The sequence below is a fragment of the Schistocerca cancellata genome, unplaced genomic scaffold (genome assembly GCF_023864275.1).
Source record: "Schistocerca cancellata isolate TAMUIC-IGC-003103 unplaced genomic scaffold, iqSchCanc2.1 HiC_scaffold_831, whole genome shotgun sequence".
Classification (NCBI taxonomy): domain Eukaryota; kingdom Metazoa; phylum Arthropoda; class Insecta; order Orthoptera; family Acrididae; genus Schistocerca; species Schistocerca cancellata.
In genome coordinates, this window is record NW_026046842.1 from 153,546 (window position 1) to 179,516 (window position 25,971).

The 25,971-nt window shown below is 50.4% G+C and overlaps 45 non-coding genes across 45 annotated transcripts; all 45 read left to right on the plus strand.

The window, feature by feature from the left end:
• The first annotated feature begins 27 nt into the window (after positions 1 to 27).
• Positions 28 to 101, plus strand: Trnan-guu (transfer RNA asparagine (anticodon GUU)). The gene has a single exon. It is a non-coding gene; the product is annotated as a tRNA-Asn (tRNA).
• Positions 102 to 795: 694 nt separating this feature from the next.
• On the plus strand, positions 796 to 867 carry Trnat-cgu (transfer RNA threonine (anticodon CGU)). Its single transcript has one exon. It is a non-coding gene; the product is annotated as a tRNA-Thr (tRNA).
• Positions 868 to 1,190: 323 nt separating this feature from the next.
• Trnan-guu (transfer RNA asparagine (anticodon GUU)) lies at positions 1,191 to 1,264 on the plus strand. The gene has a single exon. It is a non-coding gene; the product is annotated as a tRNA-Asn (tRNA).
• Positions 1,265 to 1,958: 694 nt separating this feature from the next.
• On the plus strand, positions 1,959 to 2,030 carry Trnat-cgu (transfer RNA threonine (anticodon CGU)). The gene has a single exon. It is a non-coding gene; the product is annotated as a tRNA-Thr (tRNA).
• Positions 2,031 to 2,353: 323 nt separating this feature from the next.
• On the plus strand, positions 2,354 to 2,427 carry Trnan-guu (transfer RNA asparagine (anticodon GUU)). The gene has a single exon. It is a non-coding gene; the product is annotated as a tRNA-Asn (tRNA).
• Positions 2,428 to 3,121: 694 nt separating this feature from the next.
• Trnat-cgu (transfer RNA threonine (anticodon CGU)) lies at positions 3,122 to 3,193 on the plus strand. The gene has a single exon. It is a non-coding gene; the product is annotated as a tRNA-Thr (tRNA).
• A 323-nt stretch (positions 3,194 to 3,516) lies between these two features.
• Trnan-guu (transfer RNA asparagine (anticodon GUU)) lies at positions 3,517 to 3,590 on the plus strand. Its single transcript has one exon. It is a non-coding gene; the product is annotated as a tRNA-Asn (tRNA).
• A 694-nt stretch (positions 3,591 to 4,284) lies between these two features.
• Positions 4,285 to 4,356, plus strand: Trnat-cgu (transfer RNA threonine (anticodon CGU)). Its single transcript has one exon. It is a non-coding gene; the product is annotated as a tRNA-Thr (tRNA).
• Positions 4,357 to 4,679: 323 nt separating this feature from the next.
• On the plus strand, positions 4,680 to 4,753 carry Trnan-guu (transfer RNA asparagine (anticodon GUU)). The gene has a single exon. It is a non-coding gene; the product is annotated as a tRNA-Asn (tRNA).
• Positions 4,754 to 5,447: 694 nt separating this feature from the next.
• Trnat-cgu (transfer RNA threonine (anticodon CGU)) lies at positions 5,448 to 5,519 on the plus strand. Its single transcript has one exon. It is a non-coding gene; the product is annotated as a tRNA-Thr (tRNA).
• A 323-nt stretch (positions 5,520 to 5,842) lies between these two features.
• Positions 5,843 to 5,916, plus strand: Trnan-guu (transfer RNA asparagine (anticodon GUU)). The gene has a single exon. It is a non-coding gene; the product is annotated as a tRNA-Asn (tRNA).
• Positions 5,917 to 6,610: 694 nt separating this feature from the next.
• Trnat-cgu (transfer RNA threonine (anticodon CGU)) lies at positions 6,611 to 6,682 on the plus strand. Its single transcript has one exon. It is a non-coding gene; the product is annotated as a tRNA-Thr (tRNA).
• Positions 6,683 to 6,998: 316 nt separating this feature from the next.
• Positions 6,999 to 7,072, plus strand: Trnan-guu (transfer RNA asparagine (anticodon GUU)). The gene has a single exon. It is a non-coding gene; the product is annotated as a tRNA-Asn (tRNA).
• A 694-nt stretch (positions 7,073 to 7,766) lies between these two features.
• On the plus strand, positions 7,767 to 7,838 carry Trnat-cgu (transfer RNA threonine (anticodon CGU)). Its single transcript has one exon. It is a non-coding gene; the product is annotated as a tRNA-Thr (tRNA).
• A 323-nt stretch (positions 7,839 to 8,161) lies between these two features.
• Positions 8,162 to 8,235, plus strand: Trnan-guu (transfer RNA asparagine (anticodon GUU)). The gene has a single exon. It is a non-coding gene; the product is annotated as a tRNA-Asn (tRNA).
• A 694-nt stretch (positions 8,236 to 8,929) lies between these two features.
• Positions 8,930 to 9,001, plus strand: Trnat-cgu (transfer RNA threonine (anticodon CGU)). The gene has a single exon. It is a non-coding gene; the product is annotated as a tRNA-Thr (tRNA).
• A 323-nt stretch (positions 9,002 to 9,324) lies between these two features.
• Positions 9,325 to 9,398, plus strand: Trnan-guu (transfer RNA asparagine (anticodon GUU)). The gene has a single exon. It is a non-coding gene; the product is annotated as a tRNA-Asn (tRNA).
• Positions 9,399 to 10,092: 694 nt separating this feature from the next.
• Positions 10,093 to 10,164, plus strand: Trnat-cgu (transfer RNA threonine (anticodon CGU)). Its single transcript has one exon. It is a non-coding gene; the product is annotated as a tRNA-Thr (tRNA).
• Positions 10,165 to 10,487: 323 nt separating this feature from the next.
• Positions 10,488 to 10,561, plus strand: Trnan-guu (transfer RNA asparagine (anticodon GUU)). The gene has a single exon. It is a non-coding gene; the product is annotated as a tRNA-Asn (tRNA).
• A 688-nt stretch (positions 10,562 to 11,249) lies between these two features.
• On the plus strand, positions 11,250 to 11,321 carry Trnat-cgu (transfer RNA threonine (anticodon CGU)). The gene has a single exon. It is a non-coding gene; the product is annotated as a tRNA-Thr (tRNA).
• A 316-nt stretch (positions 11,322 to 11,637) lies between these two features.
• On the plus strand, positions 11,638 to 11,711 carry Trnan-guu (transfer RNA asparagine (anticodon GUU)). The gene has a single exon. It is a non-coding gene; the product is annotated as a tRNA-Asn (tRNA).
• Positions 11,712 to 12,405: 694 nt separating this feature from the next.
• Positions 12,406 to 12,477, plus strand: Trnat-cgu (transfer RNA threonine (anticodon CGU)). Its single transcript has one exon. It is a non-coding gene; the product is annotated as a tRNA-Thr (tRNA).
• A 323-nt stretch (positions 12,478 to 12,800) lies between these two features.
• On the plus strand, positions 12,801 to 12,874 carry Trnan-guu (transfer RNA asparagine (anticodon GUU)). The gene has a single exon. It is a non-coding gene; the product is annotated as a tRNA-Asn (tRNA).
• A 688-nt stretch (positions 12,875 to 13,562) lies between these two features.
• On the plus strand, positions 13,563 to 13,634 carry Trnat-cgu (transfer RNA threonine (anticodon CGU)). Its single transcript has one exon. It is a non-coding gene; the product is annotated as a tRNA-Thr (tRNA).
• A 316-nt stretch (positions 13,635 to 13,950) lies between these two features.
• Positions 13,951 to 14,024, plus strand: Trnan-guu (transfer RNA asparagine (anticodon GUU)). Its single transcript has one exon. It is a non-coding gene; the product is annotated as a tRNA-Asn (tRNA).
• A 688-nt stretch (positions 14,025 to 14,712) lies between these two features.
• On the plus strand, positions 14,713 to 14,784 carry Trnat-cgu (transfer RNA threonine (anticodon CGU)). The gene has a single exon. It is a non-coding gene; the product is annotated as a tRNA-Thr (tRNA).
• Positions 14,785 to 15,100: 316 nt separating this feature from the next.
• Positions 15,101 to 15,174, plus strand: Trnan-guu (transfer RNA asparagine (anticodon GUU)). The gene has a single exon. It is a non-coding gene; the product is annotated as a tRNA-Asn (tRNA).
• A 694-nt stretch (positions 15,175 to 15,868) lies between these two features.
• On the plus strand, positions 15,869 to 15,940 carry Trnat-cgu (transfer RNA threonine (anticodon CGU)). The gene has a single exon. It is a non-coding gene; the product is annotated as a tRNA-Thr (tRNA).
• Positions 15,941 to 16,263: 323 nt separating this feature from the next.
• On the plus strand, positions 16,264 to 16,337 carry Trnan-guu (transfer RNA asparagine (anticodon GUU)). The gene has a single exon. It is a non-coding gene; the product is annotated as a tRNA-Asn (tRNA).
• Positions 16,338 to 17,031: 694 nt separating this feature from the next.
• On the plus strand, positions 17,032 to 17,103 carry Trnat-cgu (transfer RNA threonine (anticodon CGU)). The gene has a single exon. It is a non-coding gene; the product is annotated as a tRNA-Thr (tRNA).
• Positions 17,104 to 17,426: 323 nt separating this feature from the next.
• Trnan-guu (transfer RNA asparagine (anticodon GUU)) lies at positions 17,427 to 17,500 on the plus strand. Its single transcript has one exon. It is a non-coding gene; the product is annotated as a tRNA-Asn (tRNA).
• A 694-nt stretch (positions 17,501 to 18,194) lies between these two features.
• Trnat-cgu (transfer RNA threonine (anticodon CGU)) lies at positions 18,195 to 18,266 on the plus strand. Its single transcript has one exon. It is a non-coding gene; the product is annotated as a tRNA-Thr (tRNA).
• Positions 18,267 to 18,589: 323 nt separating this feature from the next.
• Positions 18,590 to 18,663, plus strand: Trnan-guu (transfer RNA asparagine (anticodon GUU)). Its single transcript has one exon. It is a non-coding gene; the product is annotated as a tRNA-Asn (tRNA).
• Positions 18,664 to 19,357: 694 nt separating this feature from the next.
• On the plus strand, positions 19,358 to 19,429 carry Trnat-cgu (transfer RNA threonine (anticodon CGU)). Its single transcript has one exon. It is a non-coding gene; the product is annotated as a tRNA-Thr (tRNA).
• A 323-nt stretch (positions 19,430 to 19,752) lies between these two features.
• Positions 19,753 to 19,826, plus strand: Trnan-guu (transfer RNA asparagine (anticodon GUU)). The gene has a single exon. It is a non-coding gene; the product is annotated as a tRNA-Asn (tRNA).
• Positions 19,827 to 20,520: 694 nt separating this feature from the next.
• Positions 20,521 to 20,592, plus strand: Trnat-cgu (transfer RNA threonine (anticodon CGU)). The gene has a single exon. It is a non-coding gene; the product is annotated as a tRNA-Thr (tRNA).
• Positions 20,593 to 20,915: 323 nt separating this feature from the next.
• Positions 20,916 to 20,989, plus strand: Trnan-guu (transfer RNA asparagine (anticodon GUU)). Its single transcript has one exon. It is a non-coding gene; the product is annotated as a tRNA-Asn (tRNA).
• Positions 20,990 to 21,677: 688 nt separating this feature from the next.
• Positions 21,678 to 21,749, plus strand: Trnat-cgu (transfer RNA threonine (anticodon CGU)). The gene has a single exon. It is a non-coding gene; the product is annotated as a tRNA-Thr (tRNA).
• A 316-nt stretch (positions 21,750 to 22,065) lies between these two features.
• Trnan-guu (transfer RNA asparagine (anticodon GUU)) lies at positions 22,066 to 22,139 on the plus strand. Its single transcript has one exon. It is a non-coding gene; the product is annotated as a tRNA-Asn (tRNA).
• Positions 22,140 to 22,827: 688 nt separating this feature from the next.
• On the plus strand, positions 22,828 to 22,899 carry Trnat-cgu (transfer RNA threonine (anticodon CGU)). Its single transcript has one exon. It is a non-coding gene; the product is annotated as a tRNA-Thr (tRNA).
• A 316-nt stretch (positions 22,900 to 23,215) lies between these two features.
• On the plus strand, positions 23,216 to 23,289 carry Trnan-guu (transfer RNA asparagine (anticodon GUU)). Its single transcript has one exon. It is a non-coding gene; the product is annotated as a tRNA-Asn (tRNA).
• Positions 23,290 to 23,977: 688 nt separating this feature from the next.
• Trnat-cgu (transfer RNA threonine (anticodon CGU)) lies at positions 23,978 to 24,049 on the plus strand. The gene has a single exon. It is a non-coding gene; the product is annotated as a tRNA-Thr (tRNA).
• A 316-nt stretch (positions 24,050 to 24,365) lies between these two features.
• On the plus strand, positions 24,366 to 24,439 carry Trnan-guu (transfer RNA asparagine (anticodon GUU)). The gene has a single exon. It is a non-coding gene; the product is annotated as a tRNA-Asn (tRNA).
• Positions 24,440 to 25,133: 694 nt separating this feature from the next.
• On the plus strand, positions 25,134 to 25,205 carry Trnat-cgu (transfer RNA threonine (anticodon CGU)). Its single transcript has one exon. It is a non-coding gene; the product is annotated as a tRNA-Thr (tRNA).
• A 323-nt stretch (positions 25,206 to 25,528) lies between these two features.
• Trnan-guu (transfer RNA asparagine (anticodon GUU)) lies at positions 25,529 to 25,602 on the plus strand. Its single transcript has one exon. It is a non-coding gene; the product is annotated as a tRNA-Asn (tRNA).
• The last annotated feature ends 369 nt before the right edge of the window (positions 25,603 to 25,971 follow it).

The following is a 25,971-nucleotide window of genomic DNA, read 5'->3' on the forward strand; positions in this document are numbered from 1 at the left end:
GCGTTGATATGCACAGCACAAGTCAAGGCCTCCGTGGCGCAATCGGCTAGCGCGTTCGGCTGTTAACCGAAAGGTTGGTGGTTCGAGCCCACCCGGGGGCGAAATCGTTTTAACCGTCACCCAGGTGAGGACATACGTCAACTTTGTTAGAGATACACAGCTAGTGTGACAACTTGGCTGTGTTGAGTGATGCCACAGAGCCTTATACACATTCAGCCAAGTGACACTGTAGGTAAAAACATGGCCCTACACAGACGTTCTACTGTTTTCCTATTTATTCGTCATGTGTGACACTGCAGTAGAGCGACGCCCACTACAAAAGACGTATTCTTTACATTCAATTTCAGCGTATACGTCGCGAGTGCCATATGACAGGGCCTGTCTCTCGATGTCGATTTCTATTTGGTGTCTCTTAAGTGTCGGTCTGCAGTAGGCCGCTGCTGGCCGAGCGACGTGCAGTCGCCTTACATGAAGCCCCATGGGCAACGCCAGTGCCACTGTGGACAACAGCATACTGCAGCCAGAGAGAGGAGCCGAAAGGCGCATTTCGCAGTCGAGCCACGCAATCCAACAAACTGTGCACTAGGTCAAGATTGTGCAGACCGCAAACGTTTGGTGGCACGACGCTCGTCGTCGATCGTAAGGGCGAAACAGTCAAGAGATTTGGAAAACGGCAATGTGGACACCCCCAGCAGCAGCAGCAGCTGTGTGCCAAATCCGTTATCTGGTCGAGGGCTGCAAGATTCAGTATGATGAAGGGACAATTCGGGGATAGCTCACAAACGCGCAGCTGCCGCCTTCTTAGCTCAGTGGTAGAGCACTGGTCTCGTAAACCAGGGGTCGTGAGTTCGAACCTCACAGAAGGCATTCATTTTTTTAACCTTCCCGCAAGGAGCGGAGCTATCGCGAGCAGCATCTAACACATGGCAGTACACTGAATGGAAGGGATGTTCTACAACCTATAACAAGTATCCTACTGGCCTCAGAGGTTTTCTGATTGCATAGGGAGAACAGTGGTTTGTATGCATTTTGTAGTATAATGTCATGCTTGGCGATGTCATTCGTTTACGAGCGTCGCTACAGTGTGCATGCATTTTATCCATGTGAAGAGGCGTAAGCAGATGCTACCATTCTGCGAGATTCCTGCAGAAGGTATACGAACTGCGTTGATATGCACAGCACAAGTCAAGGCCTCCGTGGCGCAATCGGCTAGCGCGTTCGGCTGTTAACCGAAAGGTTGGTGGTTCGAGCCCACCCGGGGGCGAAATCGTTTTAACCGTCACCCAGGTGAGGACATACGTCAACTTTGTTAGAGATACACAGCTAGTGTGACAACTTGGCTGTGTTGAGTGATGCCACAGAGCCTTATACACATTCAGCCAAGTGACACTGTAGGTAAAAACATGGCCCTACACAGACGTTCTACTGTTTTCCTATTTATTCGTCATGTGTGACACTGCAGTAGAGCGACGCCCACTACAAAAGACGTATTCTTTACATTCAATTTCAGCGTATACGTCGCGAGTGCCATATGACAGGGCCTGTCTCTCGATGTCGATTTCTATTTGGTGTCTCTTAAGTGTCGGTCTGCAGTAGGCCGCTGCTGGCCGAGCGACGTGCAGTCGCCTTACATGAAGCCCCATGGGCAACGCCAGTGCCACTGTGGACAACAGCATACTGCAGCCAGAGAGAGGAGCCGAAAGGCGCATTTCGCAGTCGAGCCACGCAATCCAACAAACTGTGCACTAGGTCAAGATTGTGCAGACCGCAAACGTTTGGTGGCACGACGCTCGTCGTCGATCGTAAGGGCGAAACAGTCAAGAGATTTGGAAAACGGCAATGTGGACACCCCCAGCAGCAGCAGCAGCTGTGTGCCAAATCCGTTATCTGGTCGAGGGCTGCAAGATTCAGTATGATGAAGTGACAATTCGGGGATAGCTCACAAACGCGCAGCTGCCGCCTTCTTAGCTCAGTGGTAGAGCACTGGTCTCGTAAACCAGGGGTCGTGAGTTCGAACCTCACAGAAGGCATTCATTTTTTTAACCTTCCCGCAAGGAGCGGAGCTATTGCGAGCAGCATCTAACACATGGCAGTACACTGAATGGAAGGGATGTTCTACAACCTATAACAAGTATCCTACTGGCCTCAGAGGTTTTCTGATTGCATAGGGAGAACAGTGGTTTGTATGCATTTTGTAGTATAATGTCATGCTTGGCGATGTCATTCGTTTACGAGCGTCGCTACAGTGTGCATGCATTTTATCCATGTGAAGAGGCGTAAGCAGATGCTACCATTCTGCGAGATTCCTGCAGAAGGTATACGAACTGCGTTGATATGCACAGCACAAGTCAAGGCCTCCGTGGCGCAATCGGCTAGCGCGTTCGGCTGTTAACCGAAAGGTTGGTGGTTCGAGCCCACCCGGGGGCGAAATCGTTTTAACCGTCACCCAGGTGAGGACATACGTCAACTTTGTTAGAGATACACAGCTAGTGTGACAACTTGGCTGTGTTGAGTGATGCCACAGAGCCTTATACACATTCAGCCAAGTGACACTGTAGGTAAAAACATGGCCCTACACAGACGTTCTACTGTTTTCCTATTTATTCGTCATGTGTGACACTGCAGTAGAGCGACGCCCACTACAAAAGACGTATTCTTTACATTCAATTTCAGCGTATACGTCGCGAGTGCCATATGACAGGGCCTGTCTCTCGATGTCGATTTCTATTTGGTGTCTCTTAAGTGTCGGTCTGCAGTAGGCCGCTGCTGGCCGAGCGACGTGCAGTCGCCTTACATGAAGCCCCATGGGCAACGCCAGTGCCACTGTGGACAACAGCATACTGCAGCCAGAGAGAGGAGCCGAAAGGCGCATTTCGCAGTCGAGCCACGCAATCCAACAAACTGTGCACTAGGTCAAGATTGTGCAGACCGCAAACGTTTGGTGGCACGACGCTCGTCGTCGATCGTAAGGGCGAAACAGTCAAGAGATTTGGAAAACGGCAATGTGGACACCCCCAGCAGCAGCAGCAGCTGTGTGCCAAATCCGTTATCTGGTCGAGGGCTGCAAGATTCAGTATGATGAAGTGACAATTCGGGGATAGCTCACAAACGCGCAGCTGCCGCCTTCTTAGCTCAGTGGTAGAGCACTGGTCTCGTAAACCAGGGGTCGTGAGTTCGAACCTCACAGAAGGCATTCATTTTTTTAACCTTCCCGCAAGGAGCGGAGCTATCGCGAGCAGCATCTAACACATGGCAGTACACTGAATGGAAGGGATGTTCTACAACCTATAACAAGTATCCTACTGGCCTCAGAGGTTTTCTGATTGCATAGGGAGAACAGTGGTTTGTATGCATTTTGTAGTATAATGTCATGCTTGGCGATGTCATTCGTTTACGAGCGTCGCTACAGTGTGCATGCATTTTATCCATGTGAAGAGGCGTAAGCAGATGCTACCATTCTGCGAGATTCCTGCAGAAGGTATACGAACTGCGTTGATATGCACAGCACAAGTCAAGGCCTCCGTGGCGCAATCGGCTAGCGCGTTCGGCTGTTAACCGAAAGGTTGGTGGTTCGAGCCCACCCGGGGGCGAAATCGTTTTAACCGTCACCCAGGTGAGGACATACGTCAACTTTGTTAGAGATACACAGCTAGTGTGACAACTTGGCTGTGTTGAGTGATGCCACAGAGCCTTATACACATTCAGCCAAGTGACACTGTAGGTAAAAACATGGCCCTACACAGACGTTCTACTGTTTTCCTATTTATTCGTCATGTGTGACACTGCAGTAGAGCGACGCCCACTACAAAAGACGTATTCTTTACATTCAATTTCAGCGTATACGTCGCGAGTGCCATATGACAGGGCCTGTCTCTCGATGTCGATTTCTATTTGGTGTCTCTTAAGTGTCGGTCTGCAGTAGGCCGCTGCTGGCCGAGCGACGTGCAGTCGCCTTACATGAAGCCCCATGGGCAACGCCAGTGCCACTGTGGACAACAGCATACTGCAGCCAGAGAGAGGAGCCGAAAGGCGCATTTCGCAGTCGAGCCACGCAATCCAACAAACTGTGCACTAGGTCAAGATTGTGCAGACCGCAAACGTTTGGTGGCACGACGCTCGTCGTCGATCGTAAGGGCGAAACAGTCAAGAGATTTGGAAAACGGCAATGTGGACACCCCCAGCAGCAGCAGCAGCTGTGTGCCAAATCCGTTATCTGGTCGAGGGCTGCAAGATTCAGTATGATGAAGTGACAATTCGGGGATAGCTCACAAACGCGCAGCTGCCGCCTTCTTAGCTCAGTGGTAGAGCACTGGTCTCGTAAACCAGGGGTCGTGAGTTCGAACCTCACAGAAGGCATTCATTTTTTTAACCTTCCCGCAAGGAGCGGAGCTATCGCGAGCAGCATCTAACACATGGCAGTACACTGAATGGAAGGGATGTTCTACAACCTATAACAAGTATCCTACTGGCCTCAGAGGTTTTCTGATTGCATAGGGAGAACAGTGGTTTGTATGCATTTTGTAGTATAATGTCATGCTTGGCGATGTCATTCGTTTACGAGCGTCGCTACAGTGTGCATGCATTTTATCCATGTGAAGAGGCGTAAGCAGATGCTACCATTCTGCGAGATTCCTGCAGAAGGTATACGAACTGCGTTGATATGCACAGCACAAGTCAAGGCCTCCGTGGCGCAATCGGCTAGCGCGTTCGGCTGTTAACCGAAAGGTTGGTGGTTCGAGCCCACCCGGGGGCGAAATCGTTTTAACCGTCACCCAGGTGAGGACATACGTCAACTTTGTTAGAGATACACAGCTAGTGTGACAACTTGGCTGTGTTGAGTGATGCCACAGAGCCTTATACACATTCAGCCAAGTGACACTGTAGGTAAAAACATGGCCCTACACAGACGTTCTACTGTTTTCCTATTTATTCGTCATGTGTGACACTGCAGTAGAGCGACGCCCACTACAAAAGACGTATTCTTTACATTCAATTTCAGCGTATACGTCGCGAGTGCCATATGACAGGGCCTGTCTCTCGATGTCGATTTCTATTTGGTGTCTCTTAAGTGTCGGTCTGCAGTAGGCCGCTGCTGGCCGAGCGACGTGCAGTCGCCTTACATGAAGCCCCATGGGCAACGCCAGTGCCACTGTGGACAACAGCATACTGCAGCCAGAGAGAGGAGCCGAAAGGCGCATTTCGCAGTCGAGCCACGCAATCCAACAAACTGTGCACTAGGTCAAGATTGTGCAGACCGCAAACGTTTGGTGGCACGACGCTCGTCGTCGATCGTAAGGGCGAAACAGTCAAGAGATTTGGAAAACGGCAATGTGGACACCCCCAGCAGCAGCAGCAGCTGTGTGCCAAATCCGTTATCTGGTCGAGGGCTGCAAGATTCAGTATGATGAAGTGACAATTCGGGGATAGCTCACAAACGCGCAGCTGCCGCCTTCTTAGCTCAGTGGTAGAGCACTGGTCTCGTAAACCAGGGGTCGTGAGTTCGAACCTCACAGAAGGCATTCATTTTTTTAACCTTCCCGCAAGGAGCGGAGCTATCGCGAGCAGCATCTAACACATGGCAGTACACTGAATGGAAGGGATGTTCTACAACCTATAACAAGTATCCTACTGGCCTCAGAGGTTTTCTGATTGCATAGGGAGAACAGTGGTTTGTATGCATTTTGTAGTATAATGTCATGCTTGGCGATGTCATTCGTTTACGAGCGTCGCTACAGTGTGCATGCATTTTATCCATGTGAAGAGGCGTAAGCAGATGCTACCATTCTGCGAGATTCCTGCAGAAGGTATACGAACTGCGTTGATATGCACAGCACAAGTCAAGGCCTCCGTGGCGCAATCGGCTAGCGCGTTCGGCTGTTAACCGAAAGGTTGGTGGTTCGAGCCCACCCGGGGGCGAAATCGTTTTAACCGTCACCCAGGTGAGGACATACGTCAACTTTGTTAGAGATACACAGCTAGTGTGACAACTTGGCTGTGTTGAGTGATGCCACAGAGCCTTATACACATTCAGCCAAGTGACACTGTAGGTAAAAACATGGCCCTACACAGACGTTCTACTGTTTTCCTATTTATTCGTCATGTGTGACACTGCAGTAGAGCGACGCCCACTACAAAAGACGTATTCTTTACATTCAATTTCAGCGTATACGTCGCGAGTGCCATATGACAGGGCCTGTCTCTCGATGTCGATTTCTATTTGGTGTCTCTTAAGTGTCGGTCTGCAGTAGGCCGCTGCTGGCCGAGCGACGTGCAGTCGCCTTACATGAAGCCCCATGGGCAACGCCAGTGCCACTGTGGACAACAGCATACTGCAGCCAGAGAGAGGAGCCGAAAGGCGCATTTCGCAGTCGAGCCACGCAATCCAACAAACTGTGCACTAGGTCAAGATTGTGCAGACCGCAAACGTTTGGTGGCACGACGCTCGTCGTCGATCGTAAGGGCGAAACAGTCAAGAGATTTGGAAAACGGCAATGTGGACACCCCCAGCAGCAGCAGCAGCTGTGTGCCAAATCCGTTATCTGGTCGAGGGCTGCAAGATTCAGTATGATGAAGTGACAATTCGGGGATAGCTCACAAACGCGCAGCTGCCGCCTTCTTAGCTCAGTGGTAGAGCACTGGTCTCGTAAACCAGGGGTCGTGAGTTCGAACCTCACAGAAGGCATTCATTTTTTTAACCTTCCCGCAAGGAGCGGAGCTATCGCGAGCAGCATCTAACACATGGCAGTACACTGAATGGAAGGGATGTTCTACAACCTATAACAAGTATCCTACTGGCCTCAGAGGTTTTCTGATTGCATAGGGAGAACAGTGGTTTGTATGCATTTTGTAGTATAATGTCATGCTTGGCGATGTCATTGAGCGTCGCTACAGTGTGCATGCATTTTATCCATGTGAAGAGGCGTAAGCAGATGCTACCATTCTGCGAGATTCCTGCAGAAGGTATACGAACTGCGTTGATATGCACAGCACAAGTCAAGGCCTCCGTGGCGCAATCGGCTAGCGCGTTCGGCTGTTAACCGAAAGGTTGGTGGTTCGAGCCCACCCGGGGGCGAAATCGTTTTAACCGTCACCCAGGTGAGGACATACGTCAACTTTGTTAGAGATACACAGCTAGTGTGACAACTTGGCTGTGTTGAGTGATGCCACAGAGCCTTATACACATTCAGCCAAGTGACACTGTAGGTAAAAACATGGCCCTACACAGACGTTCTACTGTTTTCCTATTTATTCGTCATGTGTGACACTGCAGTAGAGCGACGCCCACTACAAAAGACGTATTCTTTACATTCAATTTCAGCGTATACGTCGCGAGTGCCATATGACAGGGCCTGTCTCTCGATGTCGATTTCTATTTGGTGTCTCTTAAGTGTCGGTCTGCAGTAGGCCGCTGCTGGCCGAGCGACGTGCAGTCGCCTTACATGAAGCCCCATGGGCAACGCCAGTGCCACTGTGGACAACAGCATACTGCAGCCAGAGAGAGGAGCCGAAAGGCGCATTTCGCAGTCGAGCCACGCAATCCAACAAACTGTGCACTAGGTCAAGATTGTGCAGACCGCAAACGTTTGGTGGCACGACGCTCGTCGTCGATCGTAAGGGCGAAACAGTCAAGAGATTTGGAAAACGGCAATGTGGACACCCCCAGCAGCAGCAGCAGCTGTGTGCCAAATCCGTTATCTGGTCGAGGGCTGCAAGATTCAGTATGATGAAGTGACAATTCGGGGATAGCTCACAAACGCGCAGCTGCCGCCTTCTTAGCTCAGTGGTAGAGCACTGGTCTCGTAAACCAGGGGTCGTGAGTTCGAACCTCACAGAAGGCATTCATTTTTTTAACCTTCCCGCAAGGAGCGGAGCTATCGCGAGCAGCATCTAACACATGGCAGTACACTGAATGGAAGGGATGTTCTACAACCTATAACAAGTATCCTACTGGCCTCAGAGGTTTTCTGATTGCATAGGGAGAACAGTGGTTTGTATGCATTTTGTAGTATAATGTCATGCTTGGCGATGTCATTCGTTTACGAGCGTCGCTACAGTGTGCATGCATTTTATCCATGTGAAGAGGCGTAAGCAGATGCTACCATTCTGCGAGATTCCTGCAGAAGGTATACGAACTGCGTTGATATGCACAGCACAAGTCAAGGCCTCCGTGGCGCAATCGGCTAGCGCGTTCGGCTGTTAACCGAAAGGTTGGTGGTTCGAGCCCACCCGGGGGCGAAATCGTTTTAACCGTCACCCAGGTGAGGACATACGTCAACTTTGTTAGAGATACACAGCTAGTGTGACAACTTGGCTGTGTTGAGTGATGCCACAGAGCCTTATACACATTCAGCCAAGTGACACTGTAGGTAAAAACATGGCCCTACACAGACGTTCTACTGTTTTCCTATTTATTCGTCATGTGTGACACTGCAGTAGAGCGACGCCCACTACAAAAGACGTATTCTTTACATTCAATTTCAGCGTATACGTCGCGAGTGCCATATGACAGGGCCTGTCTCTCGATGTCGATTTCTATTTGGTGTCTCTTAAGTGTCGGTCTGCAGTAGGCCGCTGCTGGCCGAGCGACGTGCAGTCGCCTTACATGAAGCCCCATGGGCAACGCCAGTGCCACTGTGGACAACAGCATACTGCAGCCAGAGAGAGGAGCCGAAAGGCGCATTTCGCAGTCGAGCCACGCAATCCAACAAACTGTGCACTAGGTCAAGATTGTGCAGACCGCAAACGTTTGGTGGCACGACGCTCGTCGTCGATCGTAAGGGCGAAACAGTCAAGAGATTTGGAAAACGGCAATGTGGACACCCCCAGCAGCAGCAGCAGCTGTGTGCCAAATCCGTTATCTGGTCGAGGGCTGCAAGATTCAGTATGATGAAGTGACAATTCGGGGATAGCTCACAAACGCGCAGCTGCCGCCTTCTTAGCTCAGTGGTAGAGCACTGGTCTCGTAAACCAGGGGTCGTGAGTTCGAACCTCACAGAAGGCATTCATTTTTTTAACCTTCCCGCAAGGAGCGGAGCTATTGCGAGCAGCATCTAACACATGGCAGTACACTGAATGGAAGGGATGTTCTACAACCTATAACAAGTATCCTACTGGCCTCAGAGGTTTTCTGATTGCATAGGGAGAACAGTGGTTTGTATGCATTTTGTAGTATAATGTCATGCTTGGCGATGTCATTCGTTTACGAGCGTCGCTACAGTGTGCATGCATTTTATCCATGTGAAGAGGCGTAAGCAGATGCTACCATTCTGCGAGATTCCTGCAGAAGGTATACGAACTGCGTTGATATGCACAGCACAAGTCAAGGCCTCCGTGGCGCAATCGGCTAGCGCGTTCGGCTGTTAACCGAAAGGTTGGTGGTTCGAGCCCACCCGGGGGCGAAATCGTTTTAACCGTCACCCAGGTGAGGACATACGTCAACTTTGTTAGAGATACACAGCTAGTGTGACAACTTGGCTGTGTTGAGTGATGCCACAGAGCCTTATACACATTCAGCCAAGTGACACTGTAGGTAAAAACATGGCCCTACACAGACGTTCTACTGTTTTCCTATTTATTCGTCATGTGTGACACTGCAGTAGAGCGACGCCCACTACAAAAGACGTATTCTTTACATTCAATTTCAGCGTATACGTCGCGAGTGCCATATGACAGGGCCTGTCTCTCGATGTCGATTTCTATTTGGTGTCTCTTAAGTGTCGGTCTGCAGTAGGCCGCTGCTGGCCGAGCGACGTGCAGTCGCCTTACATGAAGCCCCATGGGCAACGCCAGTGCCACTGTGGACAACAGCATACTGCAGCCAGAGAGAGGAGCCGAAAGGCGCATTTCGCAGTCGAGCCACGCAATCCAACAAACTGTGCACTAGGTCAAGATTGTGCAGACCGCAAACGTTTGGTGGCACGACGCTCGTCGTCGATCGTAAGGGCGAAACAGTCAAGAGATTTGGAAAACGGCAATGTGGACACCCCCAGCAGCAGCAGCAGCTGTGTGCCAAATCCGTTATCTGGTCGAGGGCTGCAAGATTCAGTATGATGAAGTGACAATTCGGGGATAGCTCACAAACGCGCAGCTGCCGCCTTCTTAGCTCAGTGGTAGAGCACTGGTCTCGTAAACCAGGGGTCGTGAGTTCGAACCTCACAGAAGGCATTCATTTTTTTAACCTTCCCGCAAGGAGCGGAGCTATTGCGAGCAGCATCTAACACATGGCAGTACACTGAATGGAAGGGATGTTCTACAACCTATAACAAGTATCCTACTGGCCTCAGAGGTTTTCTGATTGCATAGGGAGAACAGTGGTTTGTATGCATTTTGTAGTATAATGTCATGCTTGGCGATGTCATTCGTTTACGAGCGTCGCTACAGTGTGCATGCATTTTATCCATGTGAAGAGGCGTAAGCAGATGCTACCATTCTGCGAGATTCCTGCAGAAGGTATACGAACTGCGTTGATATGCACAGCACAAGTCAAGGCCTCCGTGGCGCAATCGGCTAGCGCGTTCGGCTGTTAACCGAAAGGTTGGTGGTTCGAGCCCACCCGGGGGCGAAATCGTTTTAACCGTCACCCAGGTGAGGACATACGTCAACTTTGTTAGAGATACACAGCTAGTGTGACAACTTGGCTGTGTTGAGTGATGCCACAGAGCCTTATACACATTCAGCCAAGTGACACTGTAGGTAAAAACATGGCCCTACACAGACGTTCTACTGTTTTCCTATTTATTCGTCATGTGTGACACTGCAGTAGAGCGACGCCCACTACAAAAGACGTATTCTTTACATTCAATTTCAGCGTATACGTCGCGAGTGCCATATGACAGGGCCTGTCTCTCGATGTCGATTTCTATTTGGTGTCTCTTAAGTGTCGGTCTGCAGTAGGCCGCTGCTGGCCGAGCGACGTGCAGTCGCCTTACATGAAGCCCCATGGGCAACGCCAGTGCCACTGTGGACAACAGCATACTGCAGCCAGAGAGAGGAGCCGAAAGGCGCATTTCGCAGTCGAGCCACGCAATCCAACAAACTGTGCACTAGGTCAAGATTGTGCAGACCGCAAACGCTTGGTGGCACGACGCTCGTCGTCGATCGTAAGGGCGAAACAGTCAAGAGATTTGGAAAACTGCAATGTGGACACCCCCAGCAGCAGCTGTGTGCCAAATCCGTTATCTGGTCGAGGGCTGCAAGATTCAGTATGATGAAGTGACAATTCGGGGATAGCTCACAAACGCGCAGCTGCCGCCTTCTTAGCTCAGTGGTAGAGCACTGGTCTCGTAAACCAGGGGTCGTGAGTTCGATCCTCACAGAAGGCATTCATTTTTTTAACCTTCCCGCAAGGAGCGGAGCTATCGCGAGCAGCATCTAACACATGGCAGTACACTGAATGGAAGGGATGTTCTACAACCTATAACAAGTATCCTACTGGCCTCAGAGGTTTTCTGATTGCATAGGGAGAACAGTGGTTTGTATGCATTTTGTAGTATAATGTCATGCTTGGCGATGTCATTGAGCGTCGCTACAGTGTGCATGCATTTTATCCATGTGAAGAGGCGTAAGCAGATGCTACCATTCTGCGAGATTCCTGCAGAAGGTATACGAACTGCGTTGATATGCACAGCACAAGTCAAGGCCTCCGTGGCGCAATCGGCTAGCGCGTTCGGCTGTTAACCGAAAGGTTGGTGGTTCGAGCCCACCCGGGGGCGAAATCGTTTTAACCGTCACCCAGGTGAGGACATACGTCAACTTTGTTAGAGATACACAGCTAGTGTGACAACTTGGCTGTGTTGAGTGATGCCACAGAGCCTTATACACATTCAGCCAAGTGACACTGTAGGTAAAAACATGGCCCTACACAGACGTTCTACTGTTTTCCTATTTATTCGTCATGTGTGACACTGCAGTAGAGCGACGCCCACTACAAAAGACGTATTCTTTACATTCAATTTCAGCGTATACGTCGCGAGTGCCATATGACAGGGCCTGTCTCTCGATGTCGATTTCTATTTGGTGTCTCTTAAGTGTCGGTCTGCAGTAGGCCGCTGCTGGCCGAGCGACGTGCAGTCGCCTTACATGAAGCCCCATGGGCAACGCCAGTGCCACTGTGGACAACAGCATACTGCAGCCAGAGAGAGGAGCCGAAAGGCGCATTTCGCAGTCGAGCCACGCAATCCAACAAACTGTGCACTAGGTCAAGATTGTGCAGACCGCAAACGCTTGGTGGCACGACGCTCGTCGTCGATCGTAAGGGCGAAACAGTCAAGAGATTTGGAAAACTGCAATGTGGACACCCCCAGCAGCAGCAGCAGCTGTGTGCCAAATCCGTTATCTGGTCGAGGGCTGCAAGATTCAGTATGATGAAGTGACAATTCGGGGATAGCTCACAAACGCGCAGCTGCCGCCTTCTTAGCTCAGTGGTAGAGCACTGGTCTCGTAAACCAGGGGTCGTGAGTTCGATCCTCACAGAAGGCATTCATTTTTTTAACCTTCCCGCAAGGAGCGGAGCTATCGCGAGCAGCATCTAACACATGGCAGTACACTGAATGGAAGGGATGTTCTACAACCTATAACAAGTATCCTACTGGCCTCAGAGGTTTTCTGATTGCATAGGGAGAACAGTGGTTTGTATGCATTTTGTAGTATAATGTCATGCTTGGCGATGTCATTCGTTTACGAGCGTCGCTACAGTGTGCATGCATTTTATCCATGTGAAGAGGCGTAAGCAGATGCTACCATTCTGCGAGATTCCTGCAGAAGGTATACGAACTGCGTTGATATGCACAGCACAAGTCAAGGCCTCCGTGGCGCAATCGGCTAGCGCGTTCGGCTGTTAACCGAAAGGTTGGTGGTTCGAGCCCACCCGGGGGCGAAATCGTTTTAACCGTCACCCAGGTGAGGACATACGTCAACTTTGTTAGAGATACACAGCTAGTGTGACAACTTGGCTGTGTTGAGTGATGCCACAGAGCCTTATACACATTCAGCCAAGTGACACTGTAGGTAAAAACATGGCCCTACACAGACGTTCTACTGTTTTCCTATTTATTCGTCATGTGTGACACTGCAGTAGAGCGACGCCCACTACAAAAGACGTATTCTTTACATTCAATTTCAGCGTATACGTCGCGAGTGCCATATGACAGGGCCTGTCTCTCGATGTCGATTTCTATTTGGTGTCTCTTAAGTGTCGGTCTGCAGTAGGCCGCTGCTGGCCGAGCGACGTGCAGTCGCCTTACATGAAGCCCCATGGGCAACGCCAGTGCCACTGTGGACAACAGCATACTGCAGCCAGAGAGAGGAGCCGAAAGGCGCATTTCGCAGTCGAGCCACGCAATCCAACAAACTGTGCACTAGGTCAAGATTGTGCAGACCGCAAACGCTTGGTGGCACGACGCTCGTCGTCGATCGTAAGGGCGAAACAGTCAAGAGATTTGGAAAACTGCAATGTGGACACCCCCAGCAGCAGCTGTGTGCCAAATCCGTTATCTGGTCGAGGGCTGCAAGATTCAGTATGATGAAGTGACAATTCGGGGATAGCTCACAAACGCGCAGCTGCCGCCTTCTTAGCTCAGTGGTAGAGCACTGGTCTCGTAAACCAGGGGTCGTGAGTTCGAACCTCACAGAAGGCATTCATTTTTTTAACCTTCCCGCAAGGAGCGGAGCTATCGCGAGCAGCATCTAACACATGGCAGTACACTGAATGGAAGGGATGTTCTACAACCTATAACAAGTATCCTACTGGCCTCAGAGGTTTTCTGATTGCATAGGGAGAACAGTGGTTTGTATGCATTTTGTAGTATAATGTCATGCTTGGCGATGTCATTGAGCGTCGCTACAGTGTGCATGCATTTTATCCATGTGAAGAGGCGTAAGCAGATGCTACCATTCTGCGAGATTCCTGCAGAAGGTATACGAACTGCGTTGATATGCACAGCACAAGTCAAGGCCTCCGTGGCGCAATCGGCTAGCGCGTTCGGCTGTTAACCGAAAGGTTGGTGGTTCGAGCCCACCCGGGGGCGAAATCGTTTTAACCGTCACCCAGGTGAGGACATACGTCAACTTTGTTAGAGATACACAGCTAGTGTGACAACTTGGCTGTGTTGAGTGATGCCACAGAGCCTTATACACATTCAGCCAAGTGACACTGTAGGTAAAAACATGGCCCTACACAGACGTTCTACTGTTTTCCTATTTATTCGTCATGTGTGACACTGCAGTAGAGCGACGCCCACTACAAAAGACGTATTCTTTACATTCAATTTCAGCGTATACGTCGCGAGTGCCATATGACAGGGCCTGTCTCTCGATGTCGATTTCTATTTGGTGTCTCTTAAGTGTCGGTCTGCAGTAGGCCGCTGCTGGCCGAGCGACGTGCAGTCGCCTTACATGAAGCCCCATGGGCAACGCCAGTGCCACTGTGGACAACAGCATACTGCAGCCAGAGAGAGGAGCCGAAAGGCGCATTTCGCAGTCGAGCCACGCAATCCAACAAACTGTGCACTAGGTCAAGATTGTGCAGACCGCAAACGCTTGGTGGCACGACGCTCGTCGTCGATCGTAAGGGCGAAACAGTCAAGAGATTTGGAAAACTGCAATGTGGACACCCCCAGCAGCAGCTGTGTGCCAAATCCGTTATCTGGTCGAGGGCTGCAAGATTCAGTATGATGAAGTGACAATTCGGGGATAGCTCACAAACGCGCAGCTGCCGCCTTCTTAGCTCAGTGGTAGAGCACTGGTCTCGTAAACCAGGGGTCGTGAGTTCGATCCTCACAGAAGGCATTCATTTTTTTAACCTTCCCGCAAGGAGCGGAGCTATCGCGAGCAGCATCTAACACATGGCAGTACACTGAATGGAAGGGATGTTCTACAACCTATAACAAGTATCCTACTGGCCTCAGAGGTTTTCTGATTGCATAGGGAGAACAGTGGTTTGTATGCATTTTGTAGTATAATGTCATGCTTGGCGATGTCATTGAGCGTCGCTACAGTGTGCATGCATTTTATCCATGTGAAGAGGCGTAAGCAGATGCTACCATTCTGCGAGATTCCTGCAGAAGGTATACGAACTGCGTTGATATGCACAGCACAAGTCAAGGCCTCCGTGGCGCAATCGGCTAGCGCGTTCGGCTGTTAACCGAAAGGTTGGTGGTTCGAGCCCACCCGGGGGCGAAATCGTTTTAACCGACACCCAGGTGAGGACATACGTCAACTTTGTTAGAGATACACAGCTAGTGTGACAACTTGGCTGTGTTGAGTGATGCCACAGAGCCTTATACACATTCAGCCAAGTGACACTGTAGGTAAAAACATGGCCCTACACAGACGTTCTACTGTTTTCCTATTTATTCGTCATGTGTGACACTGCAGTAGAGCGACGCCCACTACAAAAGACGTATTCTTTACATTCAATTTCAGCGTATACGTCGCGAGTGCCATATGACAGGGCCTGTCTCTCGATGTCGATTTCTATTTGGTGTCTCTTAAGTGTCGGTCTGCAGTAGGCCGCTGCTGGCCGAGCGACGTGCAGTCGCCTTACATGAAGCCCCATGGGCAACGCCAGTGCCACTGTGGACAACAGCATACTGCAGCCAGAGAGAGGAGCCGAAAGGCGCATTTCGCAGTCGAGCCACGCAATCCAACAAACTGTGCACTAGGTCAAGATTGTGCAGACCGCAAACGTTTGGTGGCACGACGCTCGTCGTCGATCGTAAGGGCGAAACAGTCAAGAGATTTGGAAAACGGCAATGTGGACACCCCCAGCAGCAGCAGCAGCTGTGTGCCAAATCCGTTATCTGGTCGAGGGCTGCAAGATTCAGTATGATGAAGTGACAATTCGGGGATAGCTCACAAACGCGCAGCTGCCGCCTTCTTAGCTCAGTGGTAGAGCACTGGTCTCGTAAACCAGGGGTCGTGAGTTCGAACCTCACAGAAGGCATTCATTTTTTTAACCTTCCCGCAAGGAGCGGAGCTATTGCGAGCAGCATCTAACACATGGCAGTACACTGAATGGAAGGGATGTTCTACAACCTATAACAAGTATCCTACTGGCCTCAGAGGTTTTCTGATTGCATAGGGAGAACAGTGGTTTGTATGCATTTTGTAGTATAATGTCATGCTTGGCGATGTCATTCGTTTACGAGCGTCGCTACAGTGTGCATGCATTTTATCCATGTGAAGAGGCGTAAGCAGATGCTACCATTCTGCGAGATTCCTGCAGAAGGTATACGAACTGCGTTGATATGCACAGCACAAGTCAAGGCCTCCGTGGCGCAATCGGCTAGCGCGTTCGGCTGTTAACCGAAAGGTTGGTGGTTCGAGCCCACCCGGGGGCGAAATCGTTTTAACCGTCACCCAGGTGAGGACATACGTCAACTTTGTTAGAGATACACAGCTAGTGTGACAACTTGGCTGTGTTGAGTGATGCCACAGAGCCTTATACACATTCAGCCAAGTGACACTGTAGGTAAAAACATGGCCCTACACAGACGTTCTACTGTTTTCCTATTTATTCGTCATGTGTGACACTGCAGTAGAGCGACGCCCACTACAAAAGACGTATTCTTTACATTCAATTTCAGCGTATACGTCGCGAGTGCCATATGACAGGGCCTGTCTCTCGATGTCGATTTCTATTTGGTGTCTCTTAAGTGTCGGTCTGCAGTAGGCCGCTGCTGGCCGAGCGACGTGCAGTCGCCTTACATGAAGCCCCATGGGCAACGCCAGTGCCACTGTGGACAACAGCATACTGCAGCCAGAGAGAGGAGCCGAAAGGCGCATTTCGCAGTCGAGCCACGCAATCCAACAAACTGTGCACTAGGTCAAGATTGTGCAGACCGCAAACGTTTGGTGGCACGACGCTCGTCGTCGATCGTAAGGGCGAAACAGTCAAGAGATTTGGAAAACGGCAATGTGGACACCCCCAGCAGCAGCAGCAGCTGTGTGCCAAATCCGTTATCTGGTCGAGGGCTGCAAGATTCAGTATGATGAAGTGACAATTCGGGGATAGCTCACAAACGCGCAGCTGCCGCCTTCTTAGCTCAGTGGTAGAGCACTGGTCTCGTAAACCAGGGGTCGTGAGTTCGAACCTCACAGAAGGCATTCATTTTTTTAACCTTCCCGCAAGGAGCGGAGCTATCGCGAGCAGCATCTAACACATGGCAGTACACTGAATGGAAGGGATGTTCTACAACCTATAACAAGTATCCTACTGGCCTCAGAGGTTTTCTGATTGCATAGGGAGAACAGTGGTTTGTATGCATTTTGTAGTATAATGTCATGCTTGGCGATGTCATTCGTTTACGAGCGTCGCTACAGTGTGCATGCATTTTATCCATGTGAAGAGGCGTAAGCAGATGCTACCATTCTGCGAGATTCCTGCAGAAGGTATACGAACTGCGTTGATATGCACAGCACAAGTCAAGGCCTCCGTGGCGCAATCGGCTAGCGCGTTCGGCTGTTAACCGAAAGGTTGGTGGTTCGAGCCCACCCGGGGGCGAAATCGTTTTAACCGTCACCCAGGTGAGGACATACGTCAACTTTGTTAGAGATACACAGCTAGTGTGACAACTTGGCTGTGTTGAGTGATGCCACAGAGCCTTATACACATTCAGCCAAGTGACACTGTAGGTAAAAACATGGCCCTACACAGACGTTCTACTGTTTTCCTATTTATTCGTCATGTGTGACACTGCAGTAGAGCGACGCCCACTACAAAAGACGTATTCTTTACATTCAATTTCAGCGTATACGTCGCGAGTGCCATATGACAGGGCCTGTCTCTCGATGTCGATTTCTATTTGGTGTCTCTTAAGTGTCGGTCTGCAGTAGGCCGCTGCTGGCCGAGCGACGTGCAGTCGCCTTACATGAAGCCCCATGGGCAACGCCAGTGCCACTGTGGACAACAGCATACTGCAGCCAGAGAGAGGAGCCGAAAGGCGCATTTCGCAGTCGAGCCACGCAATCCAACAAACTGTGCACTAGGTCAAGATTGTGCAGACCGCAAACGTTTGGTGGCACGACGCTCGTCGTCGATCGTAAGGGCGAAACAGTCAAGAGATTTGGAAAACGGCAATGTGGACACCCCCAGCAGCAGCAGCAGCTGTGTGCCAAATCCGTTATCTGGTCGAGGGCTGCAAGATTCAGTATGATGAAGTGACAATTCGGGGATAGCTCACAAACGCGCAGCTGCCGCCTTCTTAGCTCAGTGGTAGAGCACTGGTCTCGTAAACCAGGGGTCGTGAGTTCGAACCTCACAGAAGGCATTCATTTTTTTAACCTTCCCGCAAGGAGCGGAGCTATTGCGAGCAGCATCTAACACATGGCAGTACACTGAATGGAAGGGATGTTCTACAACCTATAACAAGTATCCTACTGGCCTCAGAGGTTTTCTGATTGCATAGGGAGAACAGTGGTTTGTATGCATTTTGTAGTATAATGTCATGCTTGGCGATGTCATTCGTTTACGAGCGTCGCTACAGTGTGCATGCATTTTATCCATGTGAAGAGGCGTAAGCAGATGCTACCATTCTGCGAGATTCCTGCAGAAGGTATACGAACTGCGTTGATATGCACAGCACAAGTCAAGGCCTCCGTGGCGCAATCGGCTAGCGCGTTCGGCTGTTAACCGAAAGGTTGGTGGTTCGAGCCCACCCGGGGGCGAAATCGTTTTAACCGTCACCCAGGTGAGGACATACGTCAACTTTGTTAGAGATACACAGCTAGTGTGACAACTTGGCTGTGTTGAGTGATGCCACAGAGCCTTATACACATTCAGCCAAGTGACACTGTAGGTAAAAACATGGCCCTACACAGACGTTCTACTGTTTTCCTATTTATTCGTCATGTGTGACACTGCAGTAGAGCGACGCCCACTACAAAAGACGTATTCTTTACATTCAATTTCAGCGTATACGTCGCGAGTGCCATATGACAGGGCCTGTCTCTCGATGTCGATTTCTATTTGGTGTCTCTTAAGTGTCGGTCTGCAGTAGGCCGCTGCTGGCCGAGCGACGTGCAGTCGCCTTACATGAAGCCCCATGGGCAACGCCAGTGCCACTGTGGACAACAGCATACTGCAGCCAGAGAGAGGAGCCGAAAGGCGCATTTCGCAGTCGAGCCACGCAATCCAACAAACTGTGCACTAGGTCAAGATTGTGCAGACCGCAAACGTTTGGTGGCACGACGCTCGTCGTCGATCGTAAGGGCGAAACAGTCAAGAGATTTGGAAAACGGCAATGTGGACACCCCCAGCAGCAGCAGCAGCTGTGTGCCAAATCCGTTATCTGGTCGAGGGCTGCAAGATTCAGTATGATGAAGTGACAATTCGGGGATAGCTCACAAACGCGCAGCTGCCGCCTTCTTAGCTCAGTGGTAGAGCACTGGTCTCGTAAACCAGGGGTCGTGAGTTCGAACCTCACAGAAGGCATTCATTTTTTTAACCTTCCCGCAAGGAGCGGAGCTATCGCGAGCAGCATCTAACACATGGCAGTACACTGAATGGAAGGGATGTTCTACAACCTATAACAAGTATCCTACTGGCCTCAGAGGTTTTCTGATTGCATAGGGAGAACAGTGGTTTGTATGCATTTTGTAGTATAATGTCATGCTTGGCGATGTCATTCGTTTACGAGCGTCGCTACAGTGTGCATGCATTTTATCCATGTGAAGAGGCGTAAGCAGATGCTACCATTCTGCGAGATTCCTGCAGAAGGTATACGAACTGCGTTGATATGCACAGCACAAGTCAAGGCCTCCGTGGCGCAATCGGCTAGCGCGTTCGGCTGTTAACCGAAAGGTTGGTGGTTCGAGCCCACCCGGGGGCGAAATCGTTTTAACCGTCACCCAGGTGAGGACATACGTCAACTTTGTTAGAGATACACAGCTAGTGTGACAACTTGGCTGTGTTGAGTGATGCCACAGAGCCTTATACACATTCAGCCAAGTGACACTGTAGGTAAAAACATGGCCCTACACAGACGTTCTACTGTTTTCCTATTTATTCGTCATGTGTGACACTGCAGTAGAGCGACGCCCACTACAAAAGACGTATTCTTTACATTCAATTTCAGCGTATACGTCGCGAGTGCCATATGACAGGGCCTGTCTCTCGATGTCGATTTCTATTTGGTGTCTCTTAAGTGTCGGTCTGCAGTAGGCCGCTGCTGGCCGAGCGACGTGCAGTCGCCTTACATGAAGCCCCATGGGCAACGCCAGTGCCACTGTGGACAACAGCATACTGCAGCCAGAGAGAGGAGCCGAAAGGCGCATTTCGCAGTCGAGCCACGCAATCCAACAAACTGTGCACTAGGTCAAGATTGTGCAGACCGCAAACGTTTGGTGGCACGACGCTCGTCGTCGATCGTAAGGGCGAAACAGTCAAGAGATTTGGAAAACGGCAATGTGGACACCCCCAGCAGCAGCAGCAGCTGTGTGCCAAATCCGTTATCTGGTCGAGGGCTGCAAGATTCAGTATGATGAAGTGACAATTCGGGGATAGCTCACAAACGCGCAGCTGCCGCCTTCTTAGCTCAGTGGTAGAGCACTGGTCTCGTAAACCAGGGGTCGTGAGTTCGAACCTCACAGAAGGCATTCATTTTTTTAACCTTCCCGCAAGGAGCGGAGCTATTGCGAGCAGCATCTAACACATGGCAGTACACTGAATGGAAGGGATGTTCTACAACCTATAACAAGTATCCTACTGGCCTCAGAGGTTTTCTGATTGCATAGGGAGAACAGTGGTTTGTATGCATTTTGTAGTATAATGTCATGCTTGGCGATGTCATTCGTTTACGAGCGTCGCTACAGTGTGCATGCATTTTATCCATGTGAAGAGGCGTAAGCAGATGCTACCATTCTGCGAGATTCCTGCAGAAGGTATACGAACTGCGTTGATATGCACAGCACAAGTCAAGGCCTCCGTGGCGCAATCGGCTAGCGCGTTCGGCTGTTAACCGAAAGGTTGGTGGTTCGAGCCCACCCGGGGGCGAAATCGTTTTAACCGTCACCCAGGTGAGGACATACGTCAACTTTGTTAGAGATACACAGCTAGTGTGACAACTTGGCTGTGTTGAGTGATGCCACAGAGCCTTATACACATTCAGCCAAGTGACACTGTAGGTAAAAACATGGCCCTACACAGACGTTCTACTGTTTTCCTATTTATTCGTCATGTGTGACACTGCAGTAGAGCGACGCCCACTACAAAAGACGTATTCTTTACATTCAATTTCAGCGTATACGTCGCGAGTGCCATATGACAGGGCCTGTCTCTCGATGTCGATTTCTATTTGGTGTCTCTTAAGTGTCGGTCTGCAGTAGGCCGCTGCTGGCCGAGCGACGTGCAGTCGCCTTACATGAAGCCCCATGGGCAACGCCAGTGCCACTGTGGACAACAGCATACTGCAGCCAGAGAGAGGAGCCGAAAGGCGCATTTCGCAGTCGAGCCACGCAATCCAACAAACTGTGCACTAGGTCAAGATTGTGCAGACCGCCAACGCTTGGTGGCACGACGCTCGTCGTCGATCGTAAGGGCGAAACAGTCAAAAGATTTGGAAAACTGCAATGTGGACACCCCCAGCAGCAGCTGTGTGCCAAATCCGTTATCTGGTCGAGGGCTGCAAGATTCAGTATGATGAAGTGACAATTCGGGGATAGCTCACAAACGCGCAGCTGCCGCCTTCTTAGCTCAGTGGTAGAGCACTGGTCTCGTAAACCAGGGGTCGTGAGTTCGATCCTCACAGAAGGCATTCATTTTTTTAACCTTCCCGCAAGGAGCGGAGCTATCGCGAGCAGCATCTAACACATGGCAGTACACTGAATGGAAGGGATGTTCTACAACCTATAACAAGTATCCTACTGGCCTCAGAGGTTTTCTGATTGCATAGGGAGAACAGTGGTTTGTATGCATTTTGTAGTATAATGTCATGCTTGGCGATGTCATTGAGCGTCGCTACAGTGTGCATGCATTTTATCCATGTGAAGAGGCGTAAGCAGATGCTACCATTCTGCGAGATTCCTGCAGAAGGTATACGAACTGCGTTGATATGCACAGCACAAGTCAAGGCCTCCGTGGCGCAATCGGCTAGCGCGTTCGGCTGTTAACCGAAAGGTTGGTGGTTCGAGCCCACCCGGGGGCGAAATCGTTTTAACCGTCACCCAGGTGAGGACATACGTCAACTTTGTTAGAGATACACAGCTAGTGTGACAACTTGGCTGTGTTGAGTGATGCCACAGAGCCTTATACACATTCAGCCAAGTGACACTGTAGGTAAAAACATGGCCCTACACAGACGTTCTACTGTTTTCCTATTTATTCGTCATGTGTGACACTGCAGTAGAGCGACGCCCACTACAAAAGACGTATTCTTTACATTCAATTTCAGCGTATACGTCGCGAGTGCCATATGACAGGGCCTGTCTCTCGATGTCGATTTCTATTTGGTGTCTCTTAAGTGTCGGTCTGCAGTAGGCCGCTGCTGGCCGAGCGACGTGCAGTCGCCTTACATGAAGCCCCATGGGCAACGCCAGTGCCACTGTGGACAACAGCATACTGCAGCCAGAGAGAGGAGCCGAAAGGCGCATTTCGCAGTCGAGCCACGCAATCCAACAAACTGTGCACTAGGTCAAGATTGTGCAGACCGCAAACGCTTGGTGGCACGACGCTCGTCGTCGATCGTAAGGGCGAAACAGTCAAGAGATTTGGAAAACTGCAATGTGGACACCCCCAGCAGCAGCTGTGTGCCAAATCCGTTATCTGGTCGAGGGCTGCAAGATTCAGTATGATGAAGTGACAATTCGGGGATAGCTCACAAACGCGCAGCTGCCGCCTTCTTAGCTCAGTGGTAGAGCACTGGTCTCGTAAACCAGGGGTCGTGAGTTCGAACCTCACAGAAGGCATTCATTTTTTTAACCTTCCCGCAAGGAGCGGAGCTATCGCGAGCAGCATCTAACACATGGCAGTACACTGAATGGAAGGGATGTTCTACAACCTATAACAAGTATCCTACTGGCCTCAGAGGTTTTCTGATTGCATAGGGAGAACAGTGGTTTGTATGCATTTTGTAGTATAATGTCATGCTTGGCGATGTCATTGAGCGTCGCTACAGTGTGCATGCATTTTATCCATGTGAAGAGGCGTAAGCAGATGCTACCATTCTGCGAGATTCCTGCAGAAGGTATACGAACTGCGTTGATATGCACAGCACAAGTCAAGGCCTCCGTGGCGCAATCGGCTAGCGCGTTCGGCTGTTAACCGAAAGGTTGGTGGTTCGAGCCCACCCGGGGGCGAAATCGTTTTAACCGTCACCCAGGTGAGGACATACGTCAACTTTGTTAGAGATACACAGCTAGTGTGACAACTTGGCTGTGTTGAGTGATGCCACAGAGCCTTATACACATTCAGCCAAGTGACACTGTAGGTAAAAACATGGCCCTACACAGACGTTCTACTGTTTTCCTATTTATTCGTCATGTGTGACACTGCAGTAGAGCGACGCCCACTACAAAAGACGTATTCTTTACATTCAATTTCAGCGTATACGTCGCGAGTGCCATATGACAGGGCCTGTCTCTCGATGTCGATTTCTATTTGGTGTCTCTTAAGTGTCGGTCTGCAGTAGGCCGCTGCTGGCCGAGCGACGTGCAGTCGCCTTACATGAAGCCCCATGGGCAACGCCAGTGCCACTGTGGACAACAGCATACTGCAGCCAGAGAGAGGAGCCGAAAGGCGCATTTCGCAGTCGAGCCACGCAATCCAACAAACTGTGCACTAGGTCAAGATTGTGCAGACCGCAAACGCTTGGTGGCACGACGCTCGTCGTCGATCGTAAGGGCGAAACAGTCAAGAGATTTGGAAAACTGCAATGTGGACACCCCCAGCAGCAGCTGTGTGCCAAATCCGTTATCTGGTCGAGGGCTGCAAGATTCAGTATGATGAAGTGACAATTCGGGGATAGCTCACAAACGCGCAGCTGCCGCCTTCTTAGCTCAGTGGTAGAGCACTGGTCTCGTAAACCAGGGGTCGTGAGTTCGATCCTCACAGAAGGCATTCATTTTTTTAACCTTCCCGCAAGGAGCGGAGCTATCGCGAGCAGCATCTAACACATGGCAGTACACTGAATGGAAGGGATGTTCTACAACCTATAACAAGTATCCTACTGGCCTCAGAGGTTTTCTGATTGCATAGGGAGAACAGTGGTTTGTATGCATTTTGTAGTATAATGTCATGCTTGGCGATGTCATTGAGCGTCGCTACAGTGTGCATGCATTTTATCCATGTGAAGAGGCGTAAGCAGATGCTACCATTCTGCGAGATTCCTGCAGAAGGTATACGAACTGCGTTGATATGCACAGCACAAGTCAAGGCCTCCGTGGCGCAATCGGCTAGCGCGTTCGGCTGTTAACCGAAAGGTTGGTGGTTCGAGCCCACCCGGGGGCGAAATCGTTTTAACCGACACCCAGGTGAGGACATACGTCAACTTTGTTAGAGATACACAGCTAGTGTGACAACTTGGCTGTGTTGAGTGATGCCACAGAGCCTTATACACATTCAGCCAAGTGACACTGTAGGTAAAAACATGGCCCTACACAGACGTTCTACTGTTTTCCTATTTATTCGTCATGTGTGACACTGCAGTAGAGCGACGCCCACTACAAAAGACGTATTCTTTACATTCAATTTCAGCGTATACGTCGCGAGTGCCATATGACAGGGCCTGTCTCTCGATGTCGATTTCTATTTGGTGTCTCTTAAGTGTCGGTCTGCAGTAGGCCGCTGCTGGCCGAGCGACGTGCAGTCGCCTTACATGAAGCCCCATGGGCAACGCCAGTGCCACTGTGGACAACAGCATACTGCAGCCAGAGAGAGGAGCCGAAAGGCGCATTTCGCAGTCGAGCCACGCAATCCAACAAACTGTGCACTAGGTCAAGATTGTGCAGACCGCAAACGTTTGGTGGCACGACGCTCGTCGTCGATCGTAAGGGCGAAACAGTCAAGAGATTTGGAAAACGGCAATGTGGACACCCCCAGCAGCAGCAGCAGCTGTGTGCCAAATCCGTTATCTGGTCGAGGGCTGCAAGATTCAGTATGATGAAGTGACAATTCGGGGATAGCTCACAAACGCGCAGCTGCCGCCTTCTTAGCTCAGTGGTAGAGCACTGGTCTCGTAAACCAGGGGTCGTGAGTTCGAACCTCACAGAAGGCATTCATTTTTTTAACCTTCCCGCAAGGAGCGGAGCTATTGCGAGCAGCATCTAACACATGGCAGTACACTGAATGGAAGGGATGTTCTACAACCTATAACAAGTATCCTACTGGCCTCAGAGGTTTTCTGATTGCATAGGGAGAACAGTGGTTTGTATGCATTTTGTAGTATAATGTCATGCTTGGCGATGTCATTCGTTTACGAGCGTCGCTACAGTGTGCATGCATTTTATCCATGTGAAGAGGCGTAAGCAGATGCTACCATTCTGCGAGATTCCTGCAGAAGGTATACGAACTGCGTTGATATGCACAGCACAAGTCAAGGCCTCCGTGGCGCAATCGGCTAGCGCGTTCGGCTGTTAACCGAAAGGTTGGTGGTTCGAGCCCACCCGGGGGCGAAATCGTTTTAACCGTCACCCAGGTGAGGACATACGTCAACTTTGTTAGAGATACACAGCTAGTGTGACAACTTGGCTGTGTTGAGTGATGCCACAGAGCCTTATACACATTCAGCCAAGTGACACTGTAGGTAAAAACATGGCCCTACACAGACGTTCTACTGTTTTCCTATTTATTCGTCATGTGTGACACTGCAGTAGAGCGACGCCCACTACAAAAGACGTATTCTTTACATTCAATTTCAGCGTATACGTCGCGAGTGCCATATGACAGGGCCTGTCTCTCGATGTCGATTTCTATTTGGTGTCTCTTAAGTGTCGGTCTGCAGTAGGCCGCTGCTGGCCGAGCGACGTGCAGTCGCCTTACAT